The sequence below is a fragment of the Cornus florida genome, unplaced genomic scaffold, assembly GCF_030987335.1.
Source record: "Cornus florida cultivar Cherokee Brave unplaced genomic scaffold, ASM3098733v1 CherokeeBrave_3.0.0_Hap2_Chr10, whole genome shotgun sequence".
In the NCBI taxonomy this organism is placed as follows: domain Eukaryota; kingdom Viridiplantae; phylum Streptophyta; class Magnoliopsida; order Cornales; family Cornaceae; genus Cornus; species Cornus florida.
In genome coordinates, this window is record NW_026775580.1 from 20,010,171 (window position 1) to 20,035,352 (window position 25,182).

Below are 25,182 nucleotides of genomic sequence, written 5' to 3' on the forward strand. Positions count from 1 at the left end.
AGATTTTCTCGGGATTTGGGAAGTTCAATTGATCGAACTTGTGGTGAGATCGATCGAACATGGCTGAGATCTATCAAATTTAAGCTAGATCGATCCTCTATGGTGGCGCCTTTTTGGATAAAAACAAATCTGAGATATTTTGAAGATATTTTTGGGAAAGAGACAAATGTGGTAGGTAGGGTAGTACAAGTGGATAAGATGAAATCTTTTCGATCGATTGGAAGAAAGTTGGATTGATCGAACTTTGTGGGATCTTTGGATAAGGACAAAAGAGCTTGGATCCATCTTGGAATGCTGAGATCGATGAACTTTCAATCGATCGAATATTTGCTGAGATCGATCGAACTTGCTGAATTTCCACCACTTGCTTCCTCTTGCTACCTCTTTGCTCCTTTCTTTAATTCTTCTCAAGATTGCTTCAATTATGCTCTTATTTAGCTGAGTTAGCTTATTTTGGGGATAAGTACCTGAAAATGGAAATAATACAAAATCAATCTAAAGCGGGAAAATAAAATAGATAAAGGTTCTAGAATACCTAAGCTTAAGGGGTTTAAATACGCACTTTTCAGCTCTCATCAGTGCTCATAGTCATACAATTAAGAAAACATATATTTTAAAATAAAATCCCAAAGTTAAAACAATCAAACTATAACATCAGATTGGGTTACATCAGTGCCCTCAGAGAGGAATTAGCTACTTATGACGAGGTTAGATGTCATCTGTGTTAGAGTTGTCTCCATCGTCACAGACGGCACTTCTCTTCTCAGGATCTTCACTTCTAAGGTTGTAGGAACCCTAAAAGCCACCACACCTTCAGCTTCTGAATAACACCGTCAAAAGAGGTTGAAATTTTGGACCTCTTCTATCAAGTCTTACGCCTTCTTTTGTAGAAGAAAATAAGTATTTGGTGGGCTTTTAAGTCTTCTGGCCCAACTGGGATGAGATACGGCTGGCAAAGAGAGTAATACCGCAACTTTAATCTGATATGTCATGAAAGGCTCGAGCTTTAGGAACAAAGGCTCGAGCTTTAAGGTTCAGGCTCGAGCTTTAAAGTTTAGGCTCGAGCTTAAGGAACTAGACTCGAGCCTCTCTAGATGGATGCTCGAGCTTCAATAAATGGTGCTCGATCTTCACTTTAACACTTAGCCAATTTTCTTCAACTATTTTTCGAAAAGTCTTTTTCTTCAACACTTAGAATATTTTTGGGATTAAAGTCTTTTAACATTGCTTGATCCAAGCTTCATGGGCTTGAGCACTAGGTTCCAGGCTCGAGCATTTGGGACTCAAGACTCAAGCCTTAAGTGATGGTGCTCGATCCTCGAGTTGAGGCACGAGACCTGGGAGCATTGCCTTTCAATTAAAATCAACTCTTAATTTCTGACACCTCATACTTGAGCTTAAGGGTCAAGGCTCGAGCACCCTTGGCTAAGGCTCGAGCACCCTATGGTAAGGCTCAAGCACCAAGGTACAAGGCCTGAGCTTTTGGGCCTTGTTGACTTTTCTTCTTTTCTTTGTTGTGATGCTCAAGCCTTAACACTTGGGCTCGAGCTCTAGGGCTTGAATTTCTTCAAACTTCACTATTTAAGCTTTCGGATTACTCTGAATGACCGGCAACGAATCTGTAAGCTTCGATATCATCTTAAAGTCCCGGTTTTAACCATTTTTCTGGGAAAGTACCTATAAACACACATTAAACATAAATTAGTCTAATTATGGATAGAAGTATCACTTTAGGCCATAACATATACGTATTTAGGGGCTTGAATATGTATATATTCAACACTCATCACTAGCTACTAGCCCAACTTGGGTTTCTAGCTTAGCAATGGATTGGGAATGGGAATGAAGTAATTGAGTGCTTGCCTCTAAAGTACCCAAAGCAGCTAACACTTTTTCCTCAAAAATGTGACTCCTAGAATTTCCTTGAGAGTAAGATGATTGATTAGGAAAATGAGAGTTAGAAAATTGATTTCCATGTGATGATTGAAAAGATGATCTATAACATTAGGAACCTTGGTTTTACATTAGGGGTGGAACATGCTTTTCTTGAAAACCACCTTGGGGAGGGTTTGAGCCTTCCCCTTGGCTTTTCCAAGAGAAATTTGGACGGTTCCTCCACCTGGGATTGTAATGTGTGCCATAGGGATTATTCCCTTAGTTAACAAAAGTAGCATTCACTTGTTCATGGTGCTCACTTTGCGCATGTCCATGGGGACAATTGGAAGTTAAATCTAAGACACTAGAATAAGTCATGCAAGCTTCATTAGATGGATGATGAATATAATTAGGGGAGGAAGACACTTGATTCACCGAATTTTGGTTGATCAAAAATTGATCAAACCTTTGAGATAAAGACTTAACTTTGGCAGCTATGTTATTGGAATTGTCAACTTGATAAAAGCTGACATTCTTCCTTCCATCTAAATTTCTACCATTTTTGGATGACAAAGATTGATTCATTGAAATCTCACTTATGCTTTCATAAAGACGCCAAACATCATTTTCATGCTTACCAAGATAAGAACCACCCATAGATGCATCAACCATACCTCTGTGATTATCCGGCAAACTTTCAAAAACGTATTGAACTAATTGCCACTTAGGCATGTCATGATGTGGACACTTCCTAAGCAAATCATTAAATCTTTCCCATGCCTCATGAAATAATTCCCCATCCCCTTGAGAAAATTCTCTAATTGAAGTTCTCATTACATTGGTCTTTGAAACTGGACAGTACTTTTTCAAGAACTCTTGTTGCATTTCTGCCCAAGAAGTTATCGAAAAAGGCCTAAGATTATTGAATCAATATTTTGCCTTATCTTTAAGGGTGAAAGGAAAAAGTTTTAGTCTCAAAACATCTTCCGGCATGTCCGTGTATATCACAGTGGAGTATACTTTAAGAAACTCATCCAAATGCTTGTAAGGTTCTTCACTTGGAAGTTCATAATAGTTAGGAAGCATTTGAATAGTTTGCGGTCTAATTTCATAGTGATGTGCTCTAAATGGGGCAATTGAATGCATGTAGGTGCATTATATTCATTTGGCACATAATGATCATGCAAAGCAAGAGGAGGATTCACAATTGGAGGTGCTACATAAACACCTTGATTGCCTTGAATAATGCGAGGTTGTGGAGCAAAAATTGGCTGAGGCATTCCCAATGGAACTTGGCCTTATTGTTGTGGTGAAATGAAAGGTCTTGGTAATTGAATGTTGTCATGATGCACATTAGGGTGAAAGATGCCTTGTTGGTCTATATGACCAAGGTCCTCCACACGGTCCTCATTGATGTCTTCTATTGATGAAATGGAATGACTAGAATTACCCCTTCCCTTATAATTACGAATAATGGATTCAAGATTCAATTAAGTGGGACAAGAGTAGGATTTAACGACCTACAACCATGCATGCACGAACAAAACACAAACAAGCAATAAGCAAGTAGCAATCACTTCTCCTCCGCAACAAATCAATAATTAACAATCCTCCGCATACGATGATCCCATGCTCCCATGCTTTGAACAATATGTAAGAAAAATTAAATTGCCTCTACGCAGCCTCAAGATTTATCTATGAAAGTAAAGACTTGCCTCCATGCGGGCTCACGATTTAACTAGAGATAGAGTTTAGAAAAGCTCACAAAAGGTCCTTAAGCAACTTAAAGTTGTTTTTCAATTTTTTTCTTTGCCTTGTTTTGCTTTGCAATTTTTATTTTATTTTTGAGCTTTTTATGCTCTTGCTTACTTTCACTTGGCTTCTTGCTTCTTTTGCTTTTCAATTTCCCTTTGCTTCAATCGTTTAGCTCAATTTACCTAGCCAATCAAAAATAAACACAATAAGTAACCAAAATAAAATAAAAATAAAAAAACAAGATCAAAAGAGTAATAATTTCTAATTAATTTCCAAATACGACAGTGCCAATCTCCGGCAACGGCGCCAAAACTTGGTGTGGTCAAGACCGAAGCATGCAATAGTGTGTAGTGTGGCCAAGTTTAAATTTAGAAAATGTCACTACCACTTCCAACTAAAAATATAGCTAGAGTGAGTAGGGATCGTCCTAAGGGAAAGGAGGTGTATTTGTGATGGAAACTAATGTCGGATTAGTAGGTCGAGTAATTAAAGATTGATATGTGATTGATTAATTAAACTACAATGCAATTAAAGATTAATGCAAGTAAAAAGAGCAATCTAGAAAGTAGGGAAAAGATATAGGAGAGAGAGGTCTTGGGGCTTAGAGTCACCACTAAGCTTCATTTCATCAAACACTAGTAATTGTACATTAATGGGGAAATTTAAATTGTACCTTGTGTGTGTGTGACATCAATTGAAACTAAGCATGGATGGCAAATAAGTATAGATTGTCTAGTCAATTTTAACGAATAGCACAACCTATCAAATGAGACCAATATCCATTCAATTAAACCACTATTAATGCATACAAAAATATCTAGAGACATGCACTCTTTACATTCACAAGTATGGAACATCAAGAAACAAGAATGGATTGTTCATCTACCTAAGAAAATAAAGCAATTACACTACAACTAGGCTAGAAACATGAAATTAAACTAATTACTAGAGATGTGATACAATCCATCAAGAAACAAGTATGAACCATCAAATAATTCATAAAAGTGTTCCATTAAGCACCATGCCTTGACCATCACTAGATTAATATCATCAACACGCATAGACATGCATCAACTCCATTAAATCTAGAGATAAAAACTTAAATATCAATTCTAGCACACATAAACATATGACTAGAGCCAAATGATCAATTGAAAGCATTAGTCCATACAAATCAAGTAAAAATCACAAGATCTATATTTATTCATGGTCAAAACATCTATTACAACTAAAATCCCCAAAAATACACAAAAGCTAGGTTTAAGAAGCAAGCCTAGGGGCTATCTCTAGCCCCAAAAGAAGGATTTAGCCACTCATTGTAGTGGACATCGAACCCTCAAGGGCTAGTTTGGAGGTTGGCATCATCATCTTCATCCTTGCTTTCTTCTCCAAAACCCTAGTTCTAGAGAGAAAAATTATCTACTCTATAATTGGTAATAATTTGTATTACTACAATGATGTTCACCAAGTCAGAATAATAGCCTCTGATTGAAGGAAATTCGCAGCTATGCAAGGTAGGTAGAAATCGGCGCGCTCGAGAATTAGACAGCTCACTGCTAGCAGTATTTTCAATCGATCGAAGATTTTTGATCGATCAAACACTTGGCTTCGATCAATCGAAGCTGAGGTGGCTCGAAAATATCTTCTTTGGCCTTATCCAATTGGCTGAGTTGGCACCTCCTCATTTCGATCGATTGAAGACCACTTCGATCGATCAGGACTTCCCTTCGATCGATCGAAGTTCCCTTGGTGCATTTTTCTTGGCTTCTTTCCAACTTTGCTCCTTAGCTCCAAAATTGTGCTAAATGGCTCTTGTTAGCCTGTTTGAACATTATTCACCTGAAATAGGCAAAAACACAAATAAGTATCTAGGACATGAAAATAAGATAAATGAATGGACTAAAATGCGTCACATTTGAGCACTCATCATAAGTGTAATGCAATTCACCAATTCAAAGCATGATTCATCAATTCAAGTTACAATTTCAACACACATTAATCTAGAGGATATTGCAATTATAACAATAAGCATGAATTTCAAACACTAGTATAGATTGTCTCCTTACCTAGGAATTAAATTACAATTAAACTAATTAACCTTATATTAAACTAACTAAGCATGTAATTAAACTAATTAGACCAGAAATTAAACTAATTGTGTAGGGCAATCCATCTAGTATAATCAATATTCATCAAATTGAATCATAATTACAACTAATTATCACAATGCATAGACATCACAAGAATCAATTAACAAAGAATTCAAATGTAAAAATTGATTATCAAGCAAACACACATAAGATAACATGATATTAGAATTGATAATCAATTGACAGAATTTAATTCATAATATTCAAGACTATACACTAATTACACAAATTCATCCCCAAAAAGTGAAAAGAGTGAGAGAATAGGTTACATGCTTAGGGTTTATCCAACCCTAAGTAAAAGAATCTGCCACTCATGGTTGATGGATTCGAAAATAGAACAATCTCCATCCTTTGATTCATCATCTCTGAGCTTTTTCTTCTAAACCCTAGCCTGTTCTTCTTTTTCTCCTCTTTCGCGTTTTCCATAGAGAGCGTAATATATTTTGATACCAAATATAGAACCTAATAAATAAAATAATAAAAACTAACTATTAAAATAATAAAAAACTAACTCTAAAAATAATGGGCTTGTTTCCCTCAAGTCCAAAACCCTATTAGAGGCAATAATTTACAAAAATAAGCCCAATAAGTCAAAACCCGTAGCCATAAAAACAAGTCAATCCCGTAACTAAATCTACTGCCAGTAGCATGGCACCCAGACGCAGCATTTGGTGTCCAGACGCAGTGTATTGAAGACTCGTGTCTGGACGCGAGGAATGGCGTCCGGACGTGGCATTTGGCTGCATCCTTGCTTTCTTTTAGAATTTGTCCCGATGCTCTGGCTTGACTCTAAAAGGCCATAATGGACCGTTCTTAGCTCATTTTAGCTTTATTGCCCTGAAATACACATAAACATAAATTAGGACTAAAACACAAAAGTAAGATAGATGTAAGGACTGAAATACCCTAACTTAGGTGCAGAAATGTGCAACATTTAAGCACTTGTCACCTCTTATGTGTCCATATATATTTCCAAAGTCCTTTGACACCATAGGTGACCTAGCACACCATAATCCTTTGCCAGGTGGCGACTCCGATTATTAATAAATTGGCCCTACTCCAAAATAAATAATAATTGGCCATAGCCACTTCGTTGCATTAAGCCCTTTTGTTGACCCATAAGTGTTTAATATAACCCTTAGAGAGTGAGGGGAAAAATCCGGGCGCGACATGAATGACATAATATTAGTATAAGTGTGTACAAATTAAGAACATGATTTAATGACTATTGAGTAGCCTACATTGTTTTAGCATTGTGAACTTCTTGTTATATTCTCCATATGTGTGAATCATAGTGTGTGTGTGCCATTTTGGTCTTAGGTGCATAGTGGTCATTATTTCATTCATGAGGTTACAAGTTATGTGTGTACGATATACATGACATGATTGAAGGATAGAAGTTATCCAAACTTGAGAAGTGGACATCGAGTTCAAGGGTTGAAAATCCCTAATCACACATGGCCAGTAAGGTGGGAAAATGCACCATTCGTTTAATTATATAAGATTTCTGGCATAACATCACATTGCATCATAGAGTCACATGCGTGAGTTACATTATAGTGGAGTCTATATGTGTGTTAAGTTGTAGTCCTTGGAGTGGTGTAAACTTTGTTATCCTAATAGCTTTGTGGTAGTTATTCTTACAAGTATATTACTATTGTTTGATTTTGCATTTTATTTCAAGTTGACAATCCTAAGTAGTTGTAACTTGTTGTTGGCATTGGTGTTTATAATATTGTTTACTTGCGTTGCTTGTTGTGGATTGCTTTCAAAATGTTTCAAATATAGCTTAGGATGATCCCTTAGCTTCCCTCTTGAAACTAGACGTTAGGAGGCATGATCTACATGTGTTTGGTTTATATTACACTTGCAAAAACCATTGAAACTTTAGGGTATATGCATACGCTTCATCCTACTGAGTAACTCGTTTACTCACCCTAGTTGATATTTCTTTTTTAGGCAAGGAGACTCTCTTTTTGGATGAACAACATCCCAAGCTTTGCTTGAGTTTCATTTGGATACCTTTTATATATTTTTGACATGCAAGTGTTGGCATAATCTTGCTCTTTTGAAGTTGTTAATGTATAACTTATTTAGAAACATGCCTTGCTTCCGTTTGGATGTGTAATATGAACTTAAGTACTCCATTTTGATGCTACTTTAACTTATATGTAATGAGGCCAAGGGCCAAACACCTTTTATGTATGGAATGTATGACATTTTATAACATTCTTTTATCTCTTTGACGTAGTTTAGTCTTGGGGGCATTTTAGTCATTTTACATTGCATTTTTTTTTTGGATTGGACCATGGTTGATTAGAGGACTCATTTTTAGGGGGGGGGGGGGGGGGTTACTTCGCAAACGTTTTCCAAAAAGTCCCATTTTAGCCCTAAAATCAAGCGTTTTCGAAAAATGACTGCTCGTATCCAAATGTTTTATCTTCTTGACATACCTTGCACTCGGGGGCATTTTGGTCATTTTATGTTACTTTTTATTCATGGTTTGGACCATGGTTAATCAGAAGACTCATTTTTTTTTTTTTTGGGGGGGGGGGGGGGGGGGGGGATTTCATAAACTTTTTCCAAAATGAGTTTTTTAGCCTTGAAAATTATGTGTTTTCAAAAAAATAACTGCTTGCAGCCAAATCGATTGTACTAGGCACATTTTGGCAACTTTTTTATAAAAGTTCAGAAATTCATACTTTCTTCGTTCTAACTCCAAATCAAGTGATTTTTGAGTCAAAGTTTATTAATTTTTCATTGCCTATCCAATGGTATGCACAGTAGCATCCATTTTTATTTAAAATGACCATTTTACCCCTAGTGGCATCTTTGACCGTTTTAAACCCTAGCTTCTGCATTTGCTTCTTCTTGGGTCTTGTTATCTCTTAGGAGATCACTTTGCCATCTTAGAGGTGGTATCCATCTCTAGAGACCTTTTCCCTTTTGTTGCTTCCGCGTTTCAGACTCACTATCGGGTCAGTTTTCGGGTTACCCGCTGACGCACCGGGTTCTTTGAAATTCGGGCCGTCACACCCCGTTACAAAACTAGGCATCTGCCCAACCTCATAGGTATCCCCTGTTACAATAAGAATCAATCACAATAATGTCTCATCTCCTCTGTGGACAGTTCTTCTTCACGTGGCCCGGCTAACCACACTGAAAACAAACTCTGGATGTAGGTCTATCAAAAGGACACTCCGTCTTGTAGTGTCCTGGCTACCTACAAGGATAACATACAACACTTATCCTAAAGGACTCTGAAGATGCACTAACAATAGAAGTAGCATACATCATTCGCTGCTCTTAAGAAAATAATGCAGCACCTCTGTGCCTCTTCCTGCCCTGGCTCCAGGAAGAAGTACTCGCATTCATAACTCATACCTGAGAACCCACAATATCACTCCTTTCTTACCAATCTTTACTTCTACCTTAGCCATAAGTGCCCTCATAACCGCCTTTGAATAACTCTTTAATCCCAAAAGCGTGACCCCTGGTCTAATGGAATGATTTAGGCCATACACAAACTGCCATATCTTCTCCTCCTCATTCCCTAACACATCTATAGCAAAACGTGAAAGAGAAGTGAACTTATTCACGTACTCCGTTACTGACATATCACCTTGCTCAAGACTGTCAAACTGTGTCCTCGATTCCCGTCTCTTAGTCTGCTGGAAATACTCATCAAAGAAAAGGCTCTTAAAAGTACCTTAACTCATACTGTCGATATTGTGCACGCTAGTCATGGTCTTCTACCATACTTCCGCGTTACCAACAAACTTATACGTGGCTAAAGTGACCTTCAATCGATCATCGAGTACAGCTATTACCCTGAAATGTTTTTCAACTTGTTCTAACCAATCATCCGCTACCAATGGGTCTAGACCTCCCACAAATGCTACTTTCATAAACTTGTCAAACTGAATAAGGTACCGAAGATTCCGCTTCATCTCTATATCCTATGGCTGAATAACTGGTTGTGGTACCACTTGAGGAGCTATAGTAGGCACTAAATTCTAAAAAGCTGAGGCTACAGTCCCCGCTAATATGACATCGTCCACCGGTACTTGTGGATTATCATCCACCTCTCTATCTCGGTCCTGTCTTCATGAGATCCTATCTGGTTGGGATGGCTCTTCACATGCTCGCTCTCCAACTTCATTTGGATTCATCTCTTCACGTAGTCCTTAAGCACAGTACTACAAAAGCAACTATATGATCAAAACAGAGATACAATAAAATAGCTCAATCCACGTGTTATAGTGCTCACATTATCCGTTCGATAAATACTAGAACATTTAGAAACATAGGAATGATCAAGCTCTTCACATACGTGGGTCAGAACCCACCACAACCCAACACACAGTACTGCCATGAACACTCAAACTCGTCAACAACGAAACAAACTAGCCATTCATACATCCATTCCCTAGTGGATGAACGACCACAACGTAAACCTAAACGTGTTACTATGTCCCAAAATAAGATCATATCTATCGTGCTCAAATAGATGTCATCACATCATATAACACATGCTTTCATAAAATAAAAAAATTAAACACTGAATCATTAAGTACGTAGTCAATTAAGCATGTTTTCATTAGCAGTAAACAACTAACAAGTAAACATGTAATGAATCAAGCTTGTATTATATAATCAGTTACACATAAACGATTAACATCAAACAGTTAGTCATACTTTTACATTCGACAATCATTAAACTCAAGGAGCAATGAACACACAAACATCTATTAAACATGCTAGCATTTAAATATATACGCATCAAGTAATTCAGCACGCTTTAAACAAATTTAACCATTTCATTAATAATAAAAAAAGATTACACATAAGCATTTAGCAAATAGGCATGCTTTCATATTCACCAAACAATAAACACTTTACTATTTAGCATGCTTTATTTCATTTATTAGTTCATGAATTCAGAAATCAATTCACATGTAAACATATAGTAATAAATCATGCTTTTGAACTAAATAAGCAATAACCACCTAAGCATTCAATACCGTCATACCTAATTAACCCAACCTAGGTCAACCTTACCCGTCATCCTTAGGTTTTTGAATCTAAATCTTTGGTACCAAATTTGTAATGACCCGAACCCGATGGTCCGAATCGCTAACTGGGTCTTTACCCAAACCCGAGATCATCTAAGGCATTATAGTTATTTCCAATGTGAAAATATAATTAATTACATTTAACTGTAGAAGTCCAGTCTAATATATATACATATCCCAAAAAAAACAAATTTAAACAAGTCTCAAAGAATATTGTTACATTTTTGAAGTTACAACTATAAGGCCACTACACAAAATTTGCCGAAACTTTATAAAACGCATCATCCAATACAAAATGACCAATGGAAATCCTTTCTAATCATGATCATGCATGTAGAGGATCAACATCCACCAACTCTTCCCCGTAACCTAAAAAATGTAGAGGAGTGAGCATAACGGCTCAGTAGAGATTGCCTAAGTGGCATCTCCTCAAACATAGTAAATAATCACATGTCTTTCAGACAATGAATAGGAAAAAGAACAAAGGATCATGCGAGGGATTCACATATAACATTTTCATTCTCCAAATATCATCATACCATCTATATGTAAGACAATGCATAAAATGCCCCAATGCAACCACACAACACACCCATACAACTCACATGTCCACATACCACATCCACACCCTCATGTATCCACACATCACAACCTCACCCTCGTGTATCCACACATCAAATCCCTTATCCACACAACTCAAAGCCCATGAATGCCCTTATGCCATGCATATAGAAATGCTTTAATAATAATCAATCACTACTCATTATGCTCCATAGCACAATAGACAATCATATAGCCATATAGAGATTTAATTCACATTTATAGCATACTTCAAACATTAAAATATTTTCTAGCATGCATTTAATCAAAACATCAACACTACCACATAAGAAAAATATATCATCCATTACTTAGTCCATTTAATTGCATGTCTTTGCAAATCATACACAAAACCAACATATAATCATATCAACTTCTCAATTAGACAAAATTCATGCATAAGCCAAAGCTCAAGAATATCCAATTTAAGCATCAAATTGACATGCAAAAAGGGGGCAAAAACATACAATTAACTACTAAATTCAAGGAATTCAATAATTAGATAACTCTACCTTAATTTGAAGCAAAAGCCCCAATTTCTCCAAATTTTTGAAAATCACAAAGTGGTCCAAATGCAACTTAATTTTCTCCGATCAATGCGAAGCTTACGTCGTGCTTGTCGACTTTGCCTTCAGTGGCAAAGTCAAAATCTCAATAATAAAGCCTAGATCTAAGCTTGCTTATGGCAAAAAGAAAAAGATAAATGAAAATAGGGAAAGGAGAGAAACGTGACTGAGAGGAGAAAAAATGATGATCAGGCAAATGGCCTTATCGCTATATAAGTGACTAAATAATGGTAGGTCCCACAGAAACAAAAAAAATCTCATTAACTTATATATATATATACACACACACTAAACACCTTACAACCACATATTTAAACATATGCCTATGCAATTATACACCAAATAATAATGCATGAAATGCAGCATACCCGAAAAATAATCCCCATGCGCTACAACTCTGGTTGCGGGTCCCACCTGGGACCTCCCGGCCCAAAAAACTGAAAAATGCCGAAATGGCTAGCGATGCATTTCTAAGAGTCCCAAACTTGAATAAATGCTCCAATCAACTCTCAGAACTCACCCGGCGCACCCCCACGGTGTTCGGCACTCAAAATGAGGCAAAAAATAAATAATCCAAAAAATAAAAAAATCCCCGAAATTGGAAAATAGAAAAAATTAGAAACATCACACTTCAAGGCTAGATTTCATTGTTTTTCTCTTAGATTTGAGCTTTCCTATAGAAGACAAAGTTCACGAGCATGACGAGAGCTATAAGTTGATCAGAACAGATTTTCATTTGGGTCACCTTTGCATTTTCAATTTTTGGGACTTGGTTTGGGGCTTTTCTCTAAATTGTGAGATAGGGGTTCCTAAAATTCAATTCCTTGGGGTTTTTGTGAATTATTTTCTTATTTGGTGTTGTGACATGCTTGATTTATGATTTTGTTGAGGCATGACTTTTATATTTATGTGACAAGGTGTAAAATTGCATGTTACTTGTAGTGTTGTGAAGATATGTGCTTCAATGATGTTATTACATGCTCTACATGTTTAAATACCAAGAATGATGTGTTGATTACATAAGAAATTATTGTATTAATTATTGTCCAAAGTATGCTATGCGATTGAGGTTTACAATGCATGGATTTGCATGGCATTAAAAATGTATGTAACATTCATGCATGGCATTGGGTAAAAAAAGGAAAATTTAGTTTTTGAAAAGAAATGAAATTGTTTTGGGGAAAAAGACTTTGGAAAGTAATGATTTTAGAAAGTTTTTTGCAAAAACTGGACGACAAGAAGTTGCTTTGTGTCTGTTGCATTAATGAGACCTAGAGGGAACTAGGAAGATTGCTCTAGCGTGTGGTGTGTCGCAGAACCAACGTCTAAAAAATGTACTAAGAATGTGAATGTGCAATGTGGCAAAGTTTTATATTTATAAATGCCAATACTACCTCTAACTAAAAATATAGCTAGGGTGAGTAGGGATTGTCCCAAGGGATTATGGTCGTGTTTGCAATGGAAACAATATATAGGGTTAGTAGGTCGAGTGATCAAAAGATGATTTGGTTGGTTGATTAAATTACAATGCAATTGAAATTAAAGCAAGTAAAAGGTAACAATTTAGAAAGTAGGGAAAAAGATATAGAGAAGAGAACTTGGGGTACTAGAGCTCACCATTAAGTTTGACTTCACTAGACACTAGCAATTGTATATTAATGGGGAAATTGAATTGTAACTTGTGTGTGTGTGTGTGTGATATTAATTGAAACTAGGCATGGATGGCAAATAAGTATAGATTGTCGAGCTAATTCAAATGGAAAGCACAACCTATCAAATGAGACCAAAATCCATTCAATGAAACCACAATTTATGCATACACAACTATCTAGAAACATACACCATTTGCATTCATAAGTATGGAACACTAAGGAACAAGAATAGATTGTCCACCTATCTAAGAATCCAAAGTAACAACACTACATCTACACCAAAGACAAGGAAATTAAACTAAGTAAGCTAAAGATGTGGCATAATCCATCAAGAAATAAGTGTGAACAATCAAATAAATTATAATAGTGTTCAATTAAGCACTATGTTTTGATCATCACTAGATTAACTTCATCCATACGCATAGACATGCATAAATTCCATTAAATCTAGAGAATAGCACATGAATCATCCATTCTAGCATACATAGACATATGATTAGAAATAGATAATCAATTGAAAGCATTAATCCATACACATCAAGTAGAAACCACAAGATATATATATAAATCCAAGATCAAAACATTTATTACAAGTAAATCCCCCAAAATATACAAAGCACTAGGTCTAGGAAACAAACTTAGGGGCTACTCTAGCCCTAAGTAGGTGTCTAGCCACTCATTAAAGTAGTCATCAAACCCTCAAGGGCTATCTCCATGGTAGGAATGACCTCCTTCTTGATGGAAACCCTAGAAGAATGGAAGAATTTCCAAAATGTGTAAAGCTCTCTTTAGTCTCTAGCCTCCTCTCCAAGATATGAGATGAGTAAGTATAATGAATGTTGAATGTTGCTCTTAAAATGGCTCCAAATCCTTATATAGGAGGCTCAAGTGTTACACCGAATGGTCTGGATTCGTGCAATAGGGCCCTTACAATGATTGCACCATAAGCCAACTTTTAATGAGCTGGAATTTGTTTTATTTCGGACTTGAGGAGGTTCGATCAATCAAACTGTGGTGAGATCAATCGAACTTAGGTGAGATCCATCGAATGCTGCAGAGATCGATCATCCTTGGCAGCACTTTTTTTAATAAAGCCAAATCTCTGAGATATTTTGAGATATTTTGGGAAAAAGACAAAAGTGGTAGGTGGGGTGGTAGGTGAGGATAAGATCAAACAATATCGATCGATCTGAGGAAAGTTGGATCGATCGAAGGTGGTGGAATCTTTTGGATAAGGACAAAGGCTTGGATCCATCTTGAAATGTCTAGATCGATCACCTCTAGATCGATCGAAGAATTGTTGAGATCAATCGAACTTTCTGTTTTTTCACACTTTGCTTCCACTTTGCTCCTTTATTCCATTCAGCTTGAGATTGCTTCTTTTAAGCTCTTATTTGGCTGAATTAACTTATTTTTGGGATAAGTGCCTGAAAAGGGCACTAACACAAAATTAGTCTAAGACAGAAAAATAAGATAGATAAAGGTCCTAGAATACCTAAGTCTAAGGGGTTTAAATGCTCATTTTTCAGCGTTCATCACACTCCCAAATTTAAATATTGCTAGTCCCTACCAATAAACTACGAAGTAAAGGAGTGAAACGAACAACTATACAATTATGAACTAGAAAGCAATAAATGGATAACGCCACTTTCGTAGGGAACACGATTGCATTTAGCATATGCAACAAGCCTTTTAAACCCCCAGGTTACCCCTAGTGGATGAGTGAAGTCTCGTGAGGGTTTCCAGAAATGATACCCACAAACATTAAGCTTATTCTCACTAAAGAGGCACCAATATTACAAACAAGCAATGGGAGAAAACTACCTCAAGTATGCAATTTTTCAACCCTTTCCAAGCAATCTCCCAAAATCTCAACATCAAGCAAGCAAGTATGATCCTCCACACATCAAGAAAATGATCATGCAAATCAAAACAACTCTAGAATCCTTTTTGAGTGGACCGGCATCAAATATGTTACTATCTAAGCCAACTAAAGAAATGATCACATCCTTACCCTCAAACTAACACACAAATCTAGTACCGATCATCAAGACAAAAAGTGGACCTTTTATTAAAGCTTTATTGATCTAGGTGCACTTATTCTTTTCACTCAAATTTTTTTTTTTTTTAACTAATCCTAAGGATCAAAGATGTAAGCATGGTGCAATGTGTTGATCTATTAAGTTTTCTAGCGATCCGTGAGGTTGAGCGTTAGATCAATGACTCCCAAACCAGACGGCTTTAGGGCATTAGGTGTTCAAACACCCCTAAGGACTTACAAGCTCAAATCAACTAGGCTACAAATCAAAACAACCTCCATCTAATCATTTCCCACTTCTCACCTTTTGGGACAAGTCCTCACTTTTTTTATTACTTTTGCAACTTTCTTTCTTCTTTTTTTTTTTTTTTTTGATTAATTTATTAACCTAGAGTTTGGGCCCTCCACCTTTCGGTGCGAGAAGTTCAGTGCTTGATGAGGCTAGAATCCCGGCTACTCAATGAAAAGGATTTGTTATCCACCTTTATCAAAATGAAAGCTTTCAATGCACTACTAACCCAATTGGGATATAACCAATTCAATAATCAACAAATCATATACCCCACAAATGAATGCTAGTGTGCTCCTGTGTTAGTGTAGAATCCTAGAGTGAATCTCAAAACAATCACAAAATCAAGATGATGTGGACCACAAGCGTAAGCAATATATCAATCTTTCAAAAAATTTACTCCTAAATGGCATCCACAAGGCATACAAGGAGTATTGGACTCTCAAGTCAAGAAATTTTTAAATTTTAAGCAATATAGTCCTCAAAAGATCAAAATCACAGCTAGTTATGGACCAATCATAGAAAATCCCTCAAATATACAAGTCATGCTCAAAATTTTGAATTAAAAGCAAACACTGCAAAAAACACCCATTACCCCCAAACTTAAATGGTACAGTGTCCTCAATGTGCAAAGTGAACAAAAAGAAAGAGTATACCAGTGCAACTAAGGCAAAGAATGACCGGGACACAAATATCCAAAGTGGGTGGTATAACCCCCCAAACTTGGAATTAACTGCAGTCCTGAAAAGATGGCACTTGGATAAAACTCATCAGATAACAAAAAGATAATAACAGTGCACAGTGGACATGCAAGTGTAGATGGGATAGTAAATGAAGTAAAGAGAGAGAAATAAGAGTGGTCCTGAAATAAAAATTTGGGCAGCACTCTCTCTCACTGAAGTCACTGGGATGTACCTGGTAAATGGAGTCAATCACAGATAAATGTATCAATATAAGATCCATCCAAAAATATAATGCATAGAAAAAGAGAAATAATATACAGTATATCACATTATCAGGGCCAACAGACTGGCCACAAAAATATCATAACAGTAGCAATGTAACAGTAATGAATCACAGATATATAAAATGATGAGAATACAGAGATAGAGAAATCAGGCAGTAGAGGTCGAGCGAGCGGGGAATGATCTCCGGATATCTTTGGATAAATCCTGCAGCACATCCATGACATCTGAGCGGAGAGATGCTACGTCAATGCTAAGGGAGGCCATATCTGACCAAGAGAGACAACTGCGTCCTCCAAGGTCTGTATACGCTCTCCTAGGCTAGGTGTCGGAACTAGAGCGTCAGGGATAACTGGATCATAAAGCTGAGGTATATCCTGACCCTGCTCCTAAAAATGAAGTGGCGACCCTGCTGGAGAGTGATGTGGTAGCTCCTCTGCTGGAGGCTCCTGCTCTAAGTCTATATCCATATGTGCATCCACAGCTGCCTATGGGTCTGCTGGATCAAGCTCTGCTGCTGTTGCTGCTGCCTCCTCCTCTACAGCCTCCTCAGCTACCAAGATAGCGTCCTGCTCCAAGCTCCGGATAAGAGCATTATAGCTCTTGTTCCAATCCTTCTTACCGAAGTGGCAAGCCCCTGACTCAATACGCTCCTCTGGATGGAAAGGGTAGCGCTGGTCCCTGAGGATCTGTGTAATAAGATATACAAATTGAAGGAACTTGGTCCGCTTGGGTTTGGCCTTGCTAACATAATATGTATATAACTTCATCATTACACTCCAATAGAGTGCAAGAATAGAGAACCAGTGCCCTGTATAGAAAGCGTAGAGGGCTGCAAGAAAGTCGAAACGCCTTTGGATCTTATAGCCGCCATAAATACATTTCGGTATAATACCGAATCGAAAAAACCATAAATCATCGGGCAGATAAGTCCTCGTGGCAAATGTCTCGCCATCACTATAGTGGCCAGTAAGTGCAACGGCCATGTCTGCATCAGAAGGCATCCTCAGAATAGGATAGTGAAGATCAGGAGGGCACACATGCAGGCATCGAGAAGTAGTGGCCAAAGTGTCGAATGTGATGCGGATAGGGTAGCCATCAATAATAGTCCGCAGCTCCGATAGGTTACTTAGGATCGGCCGAAGGTTCTGGAAGAACGTCTGAACAAGCCACGGGTAAACAGGATAGGTAACTAGCGCCAGAATGGCTGAAATGTCGTGCCGCTCAATATCATCAAAAGTTGTCCGGGTCAAGACTGACTGGCAGAAGAAAGTAATGTCGAAAACAAGCTCATGTGCCACTGAAAGGTGCGAGTACTTCCGGCTAAGTCTATCTCTGATCTGGTCTGGCTATGCCGGTGGTGGAGAAGCAGAAGGAATTTACTCAGCCTCATCAAAATGGGATAACGATGCAGAAGCGGTAGACGCAGAGAGGTCAGACTGAGCCGGAGCTGGCTCATCATACTCCTCTAACTGCTGAGGCTACTCAGCTGGCTCAACCTGTTCTGGAACTGGATCCTGGGCATGAGAAGGCTCTACGGGCTCCTATACTCTTTGCCGGACTCTCCTCTCATACTATCGACGGGCAACTATCTTAACCCGTGCCATGGCCTGCAAAACAGAAAAGAAACACTTGTAATAGGAGTCAGTAACAGATAATAGAGAATTGAAGCACAGTATATAGAAACATGTATGCTAAGTAAGATAGACAACTTAGAATAATCGACATGAATCTATACAAGTGATGACGCAGCCAAGTAAACAGTGACTAAGTGAAGCATGTTAAATAGTGTAAGTATGGAATGCATCCAATGTGGAAAACACAGGCATTGGGCATAAATAAGGTAGCATGGAACACAAAAAATAGTGTGTGAGGTGCATATGCAAATCTGTGATGTTCGATCGATCAGGAAAATATGAGATCGATCCAACTCTGATCGATCAGGACTAAGTGAGATTGACCTTTCTCTGATCGATCAGAGAAAACTTCGATCAATCGAACTGCTGTGAGAAATTTGAAGAGTCACAAATCTGTGACATGGATGACACGGGGGGCACCTAAGCAAGCTTGTGGGTCCCTCAACACATCAAGAACTCAACAATGGTCACTTGAATAGGCACGTGATCCCTAAAATCTAAATCGGAATCAAAAAGATATAAAAATATATGTACATATATATACATACTCAAAATCATCAAAAATAGCAAGAAATCTAACATAGAATCTCATATCTAACATGGAAACATGTAAAACACAAGATTGAAGCTCTAAATCAACAATAAAACTCAAAACTTACCTAATCTGAGAAGAGAAGTGGAAACGTAGGAGAAATGATAAGATATGGGGTAAAGAAGAAAAGTTCGAAGCTTTGGAAACTCACCAGAGACACGTCGGAGGTTGGGAAGAAGGTTTGCAGCGGCGAAAGGGAGATGAGGGTCTGAGATCGATGTGTAAATCGATCAAAATGACCCTTAGCTTCTATTTTTAAAAAATCTTTCCGACATGTTCGATCAATTTGGAAAAACTTCCGATCGATCTAACATAGATCGATCTTGAAGGAACGTAGATCGATCTAAGCTTCAAAACGACACAGTATTTTTGAAAAAATTTTAATTTTTGAATTTTAAAAATATATTTGGATTTTTGAAGATAAAAATAAAAATAAAATGAAATGTTTTTGGATTTTTTTTAGAAAAAAAATAAATAAAATAAAAATGAAAATGAAAATCAAATAAAAATCTTTTTGGAATTTTTGAAAATATTTTTAAAATGAAAATAAAATAAAATAAAGGAAAAATATTGTTTGTATTTTTGAAAAATTCCTTAAAACTAAAAACATTTTTGAAATTTTTGAGAATAAAATAAAATAAAAATTGAAAATATTTTTGTTTTATATATATATATATATATTAAAATCATAATTCAAAAGGGTAGTCAAAGTCACAGTCAACAAAGGAACATAGATCGATCAATCTAAGATCGATCTGGAAGAGACTTCAATCGATCCAACAGGTGAAAACCTGCAGACAAGTTCGATTGATACATAGAGAGGCCTTTTTCATGGATTTTAGAAAATTTTCTAAGTATGGAATGAAGATCGATCTGAGGAAAATCTCGATCGATCATGGAACACTCAGATCAATCTGAACTAGAGTTCGCTCGACATACAGAGAGCTAATTTATGCAGGAAATCTTCGCACGATGGAATAGAGAGATGATTGGATGCAGGGATAGATGTTCGATCAATCGAACCTCTTTTGAGATCGATTGAACAAGTGCAAAATGCCTATTTTCAGAAGGGAAGTGCATGCATTCTCAATCACAGTTCCTAGCCATGTGTATGAACCCAAAATATATTTAGACGACGCAAGAAATGAAAGATAAAATAGAAATGAGGGAGGAATAGGGTTGTAAACCCTACGAAACGCACTAGTCTTTAACGTCTCTAGTAAGATGTTGGACTCTTTTAGCCCAAATATCGTGTTATACATTCCCTCCTTGACGAGGCGAAAAGCACTTTGAACCCCAACCAACAAATGGTTCTCTAGAGAACTTGTTGGATTTGACTCAAAAGAAATTGATGGTCCTTGGTCTATGCAACTCTTGGGCTTCCATGCCCTTGGAACACTTAGTTTCAAAACCACTTTCTTGGAAATCAAATTGGAAGGTGAACTTTTAGAAATTCCATTTTCAAGCAAAAACTCATGTTTTTCAAGTTCATTGTCAATGCACTTTTCCACAACATACACCTCTTCATGTTTGTCTATTGAATTCAGGGTTGGATTAAAGATGTTCAACTTCATTTTCATATGCCCAAACGAGATTTTCATTATCCCCGTTCTACAATCGATGTTGGCATTTGAAGTTGCCAAGAAATGACGGCCAAGGATAACGGGAATTTGGCTCTTGGGATTTGGAACCGATTCCGTGTCAATGACAACGAAATCAACCGGGAAGAAGAACTTATCAATGTTAATCAAAACATTTCACCATAATACCCCGAGGCTTTTTGATGGTTCGGTTGGCAAGTTGTAAAACTACCGACATCGATTTTAAGTCCCCTAAGCCCAATTTTACATATACCGAGTATGGAAGAAGGCTAACACTTGCTTGTAAGTCTAGAAGAGCCCAATTGATGACATGGTCACCAATGATGCAAGATGTAGTAGGTGAATCGGGGTCCTTAAACTTTGAGAGAGTATTGTGTTGCAAAATAGAGCTTACTTGCTCGGTTAAGACCACTTTTCTTGGTGCTTGGCTCTTGTTCTTCCTCTTTTGGGTGCAAAGATCTTTCAAAAATTTGGCATAAGTCGGAATATATTTGATTGCATCCAAAAGCGGAAGATTGATCTTCACTTGCCTAAACATTTCAATGATTTCATTGGTCTTAATCTTTTGTTTGTCAAGAGAAATGGATCCTTTCAAGGCACCCAGAAATGGAGCTTTAGGCTCAAAAGCTTTTTCAAAAATTTTCTCTAAATCACTTTCAAGGCAAGAATTTTTCAAATCCTTTTTCAAATCATTATTCAATTCATCTTTCAAATCATTTTTGGTAACTTTCTCAACAAAATGATCATGCACATACAATGAATGAAGAATAAAATGTGAAACGGGACAGGTGTCAACTTTTGGTTGCACCGGTTCACTCTCTTATTGGAAATACCTACTTGGTTGTCAATAATCTTCCCACTTCTTAAGGTTGTCACCGTATTGATATGCTCAATTGTGTGACCTTCCGATGAGGAATGAGTCTCCACAACACATTGTTGTTTTGGTGGGGCATTTAGAGGCATCTTCCCCTTCTCTCTAGCATTTAAAGTACTAGCTATTTGCCCGATTTGGGTTTCTAGCTTAACAATGGATTGAGAATGAGAATGAGAATGAAGCAATTGAGTGTTCGCCTCTAGAGTGCCTAGAGCGGTCAACACTTTCTCCTCAAAAGCGGGACTCCTTGAGTTTCCTTGAGAATACGATGATTGGTTAGGAAAATGAGAATTTGAGAATTGATTACCATGCGATTGAAAAGATGATCTAAAACCTTGGGAACCTTAGCTTTGCATTAGAGGTGGAACATACTTTCCTTAAAAACCACCTTGGGGAGGGTTTGAACCTTCCCCTTGGCTTTTCTAAGAGAAATTTAGATGGTTCCTCCACTCTGAATTATAGTGTGAGCAATAAGGATTATTCCCTTGGTTAGCAAAGACAGCATTTGCTTGTTCATGGTTCTCGCTTTGCGCATGTCCATGGGGACAATTGGAAGTAGAATGCAAGACACTTGAACAAGTCATGCAAGATTCATTAGATGCATGATGATGAACATGATTAGGGGAGGAAGATACTTGATTCACCGAATTTTGGCTGATCAAGAATTGATCAAACCTTTGAAATAAGGATTTCATCTCAGCGGCTATGTCATTGGAATTGTCAACTTGATATAAGCCAACATTCTTCCTTCCACCTAGGTTTTTACCATTTTTAGAGGACAAAGATCTATGCATTGAATTTTCACTCATGCTTTCATACAATTGCCAAACATCATTTTCATGCTTGTCAAGATAAGAACCACCCATAAATGCATCAACCATATCCTTGTGATTATCCGGTAAACTTTCAAAGAAATATTGAACTAGTTGCCACTTAGGTATGTCATGATGTGGGCATTTCCTAAACAAGTCATTAAACCTTTCCCATGCCTCATGAAACATTTCCCCATCCCCTTGAGAAAATTCACGAATGGAAGTTCTCATAGCATTGGTCTTTGAAACCGGTTAGTACTTCTTTAAGAACTCTTGTTGCATTTCTGCCCAAGAAGTTATCAAAAAAGGCCTACGATTGTTGAACCAATATTTTGCCTTGTCTTTAAGGGTAAAAGGAAAAAGTTTGAGTCTTAAAACTTCTTTTAGCATGTCCATGTATTTCACGGTGGAACACACTTCAAAAAACTCATCCAAATGCTTGTAAGGTTCTTCACTTGGAAGTCCATGATAATTGGGAAGCATTTGAATAATTTGTGGTTTAATCTCATAGTGATGTGCTCTAAATGGGGGCAACTGAATGCATGTAGGTGCACTATATTCATTAGGCACATAATGGCCTCTTAAAGCAATGGGAGGATTCACAACCAGTGGTGCTACATAAGCACCTTAATTAACTTGAACCATGGGAGGTTGTGGAGCAAAAATTGGCCGAGGCATTCCCAATGGAATTTGGCCTTGTTGTTGTGGTGGGATGAATGGTCTAGGCATGCCTAATGGTACTTGAATATTTTCATGATGCACATTAGGGTAGAGGATGCCTTGTTGGTCTATGTGACCAAGGTCCTCCACAAAGTCATCATGTTGCTCCTCCATTGATGAAATGGAGTGATGCGAACTACCTCTTCCCCTAGGATTACAAACAACCAATTCAAGATGCAAATTAGGAGGGACAAAATTAGGATTTAATGACCTACGACCATGCATGCACTAGCAAAACAAATAACAAGTAAATAACAATCACTTCACCCCCACAATAAATCAATCAACAAACATTCTCCACATACATTGGTCTCATACTCCCATGTTTGAACAATATGTAAAGAAAAAGTAAATTGCCTCCACGCGGGCCGACAATTTAACTAGAGATTGAGTTAGAAAGATCTCACAAATGGTCCTTAAGCACTTCAATTTAACTTTGAATTTCCAAGCCTTGCTATGCTTAGCAATTTTTAGATTTTAGCTCTTTTTATGCTTAGCTTAGCTCCTTGCTTTCAAATCTTCTTTGCTCAACTTCCTTGCTCAATTCACCTAGCCAAATAAGAACAAACACAATAAGTAACTAAAAATAAAATAAAATAAAGACACGAACAAAAGAATACTAATTCTTATTTGTTTCCAAAACACGGCGCTGCCAATTTAATCCCCAGCAACGGCGCCAAAAACTTGGTGTGTCGCGGAACCAACGTCTAAAAAATGTACTAAAAATGTGAATGTGCAATGTGGCCAAGTTTTAAATTTATAAATGCCACTACTACCTCTAACTAAAAATATAGCTAGGGTGAGTAGGGATAATCCCAAGGGATTGTGGGCGTGTTTGCAATGGAAACAATATATAGGGTTAGTAGGTCGAGTGATCAAAAGATGGTTTGGTTGGTTGATTAAACTACAATGCAATTGAAATTAAAGCAAGTAAAAGGTAACAATTTAGAAAATAGGGAAAAAGATATAGAAGAGAGGACTTGGGGTACTAGAGCTCACCACTAAGCTTGACTTCACTAGACACTAGCAATTGTATATTAATGGGGAAATTGAATTGTAACTTTTGTGTGTGTATGACATTAATTGAAACTAGGCATGGATGGCAACTAAGTATAGATTGTTTTTTTTCCTGAATGGGATGGTTTTATATACAAAAAAATTGAAGTACAAGTGCATAAGGAGGCATACCTCTTTTTACAATTCAAAAACGAGACCAAAAAAAAAAAAAAAAACATCCATTCAGAAAAATAAATAAATAAAAATAAATAAAATAAATAAATAAAAAACAAAACAATCTATACTAGAAACATATCAAATGGAAAGCACAACCTATCAAATGAGACCAAAATCCATTCAATAAAACCACAATTTATGCATACACAACTATTTAGAAACATACACCCTTTGCATTCATAAGTATAAAACACCAAGGAACAATAATAGATTGTCCACCTATCTATGAATCTAAAGCAACTACACTACATCTACACTAAAGACATGGAAATTAACTAAGTAAGCTAAAGATGTAGCACAATCCATCAAGAAACAAGTGTGAACCATCAAATAAATTACAAGAGTGGCAATTAAGTACTATGTTTTGATCATCACTAGATTAACTTCATCCATACACATAGACATGCATAAATTCCATTAAATCTAGAGAAAAGCACATGAATCATCCATTCTAGCATACATAGACATATGATTAGAAATAGATAATCAATTGAAAGCATTAATCCATAAACATCAAGTAGAAACTACAAGATATATATATAAATCCAAGATCAAAACATTTATTACAAGTAAATCCCCAAAAATATATAAAGCACTAGGTCTAGGAAGCAAACTTGGGGGCTACTCTAGCCCCAAGTAGATGTCTAGCCACTAATTGAAGTAGTCATCCAACCCTCAAGGGCTATCTCCATGGTAGGAATGACCTCCTTTTTGATGGAAACCCTAGAAGAATGGAAAAACTCCCAAA

At 37.1% G+C, this 25,182-nt stretch overlaps 2 pseudogenes; both read left to right on the forward strand.

The window, feature by feature from the left end:
• The first annotated feature begins 2,605 nt into the window (after nucleotides 1-2,605).
• Nucleotides 2,606-2,704, forward strand: LOC132280401 (small nucleolar RNA R71; annotated as a pseudogene).
• A 19,904-nt stretch (nucleotides 2,705-22,608) lies between these two features.
• LOC132280500 (small nucleolar RNA R71) lies at nucleotides 22,609-22,706 on the forward strand (annotated as a pseudogene).
• The last annotated feature ends 2,476 nt before the right edge of the window (nucleotides 22,707-25,182 follow it).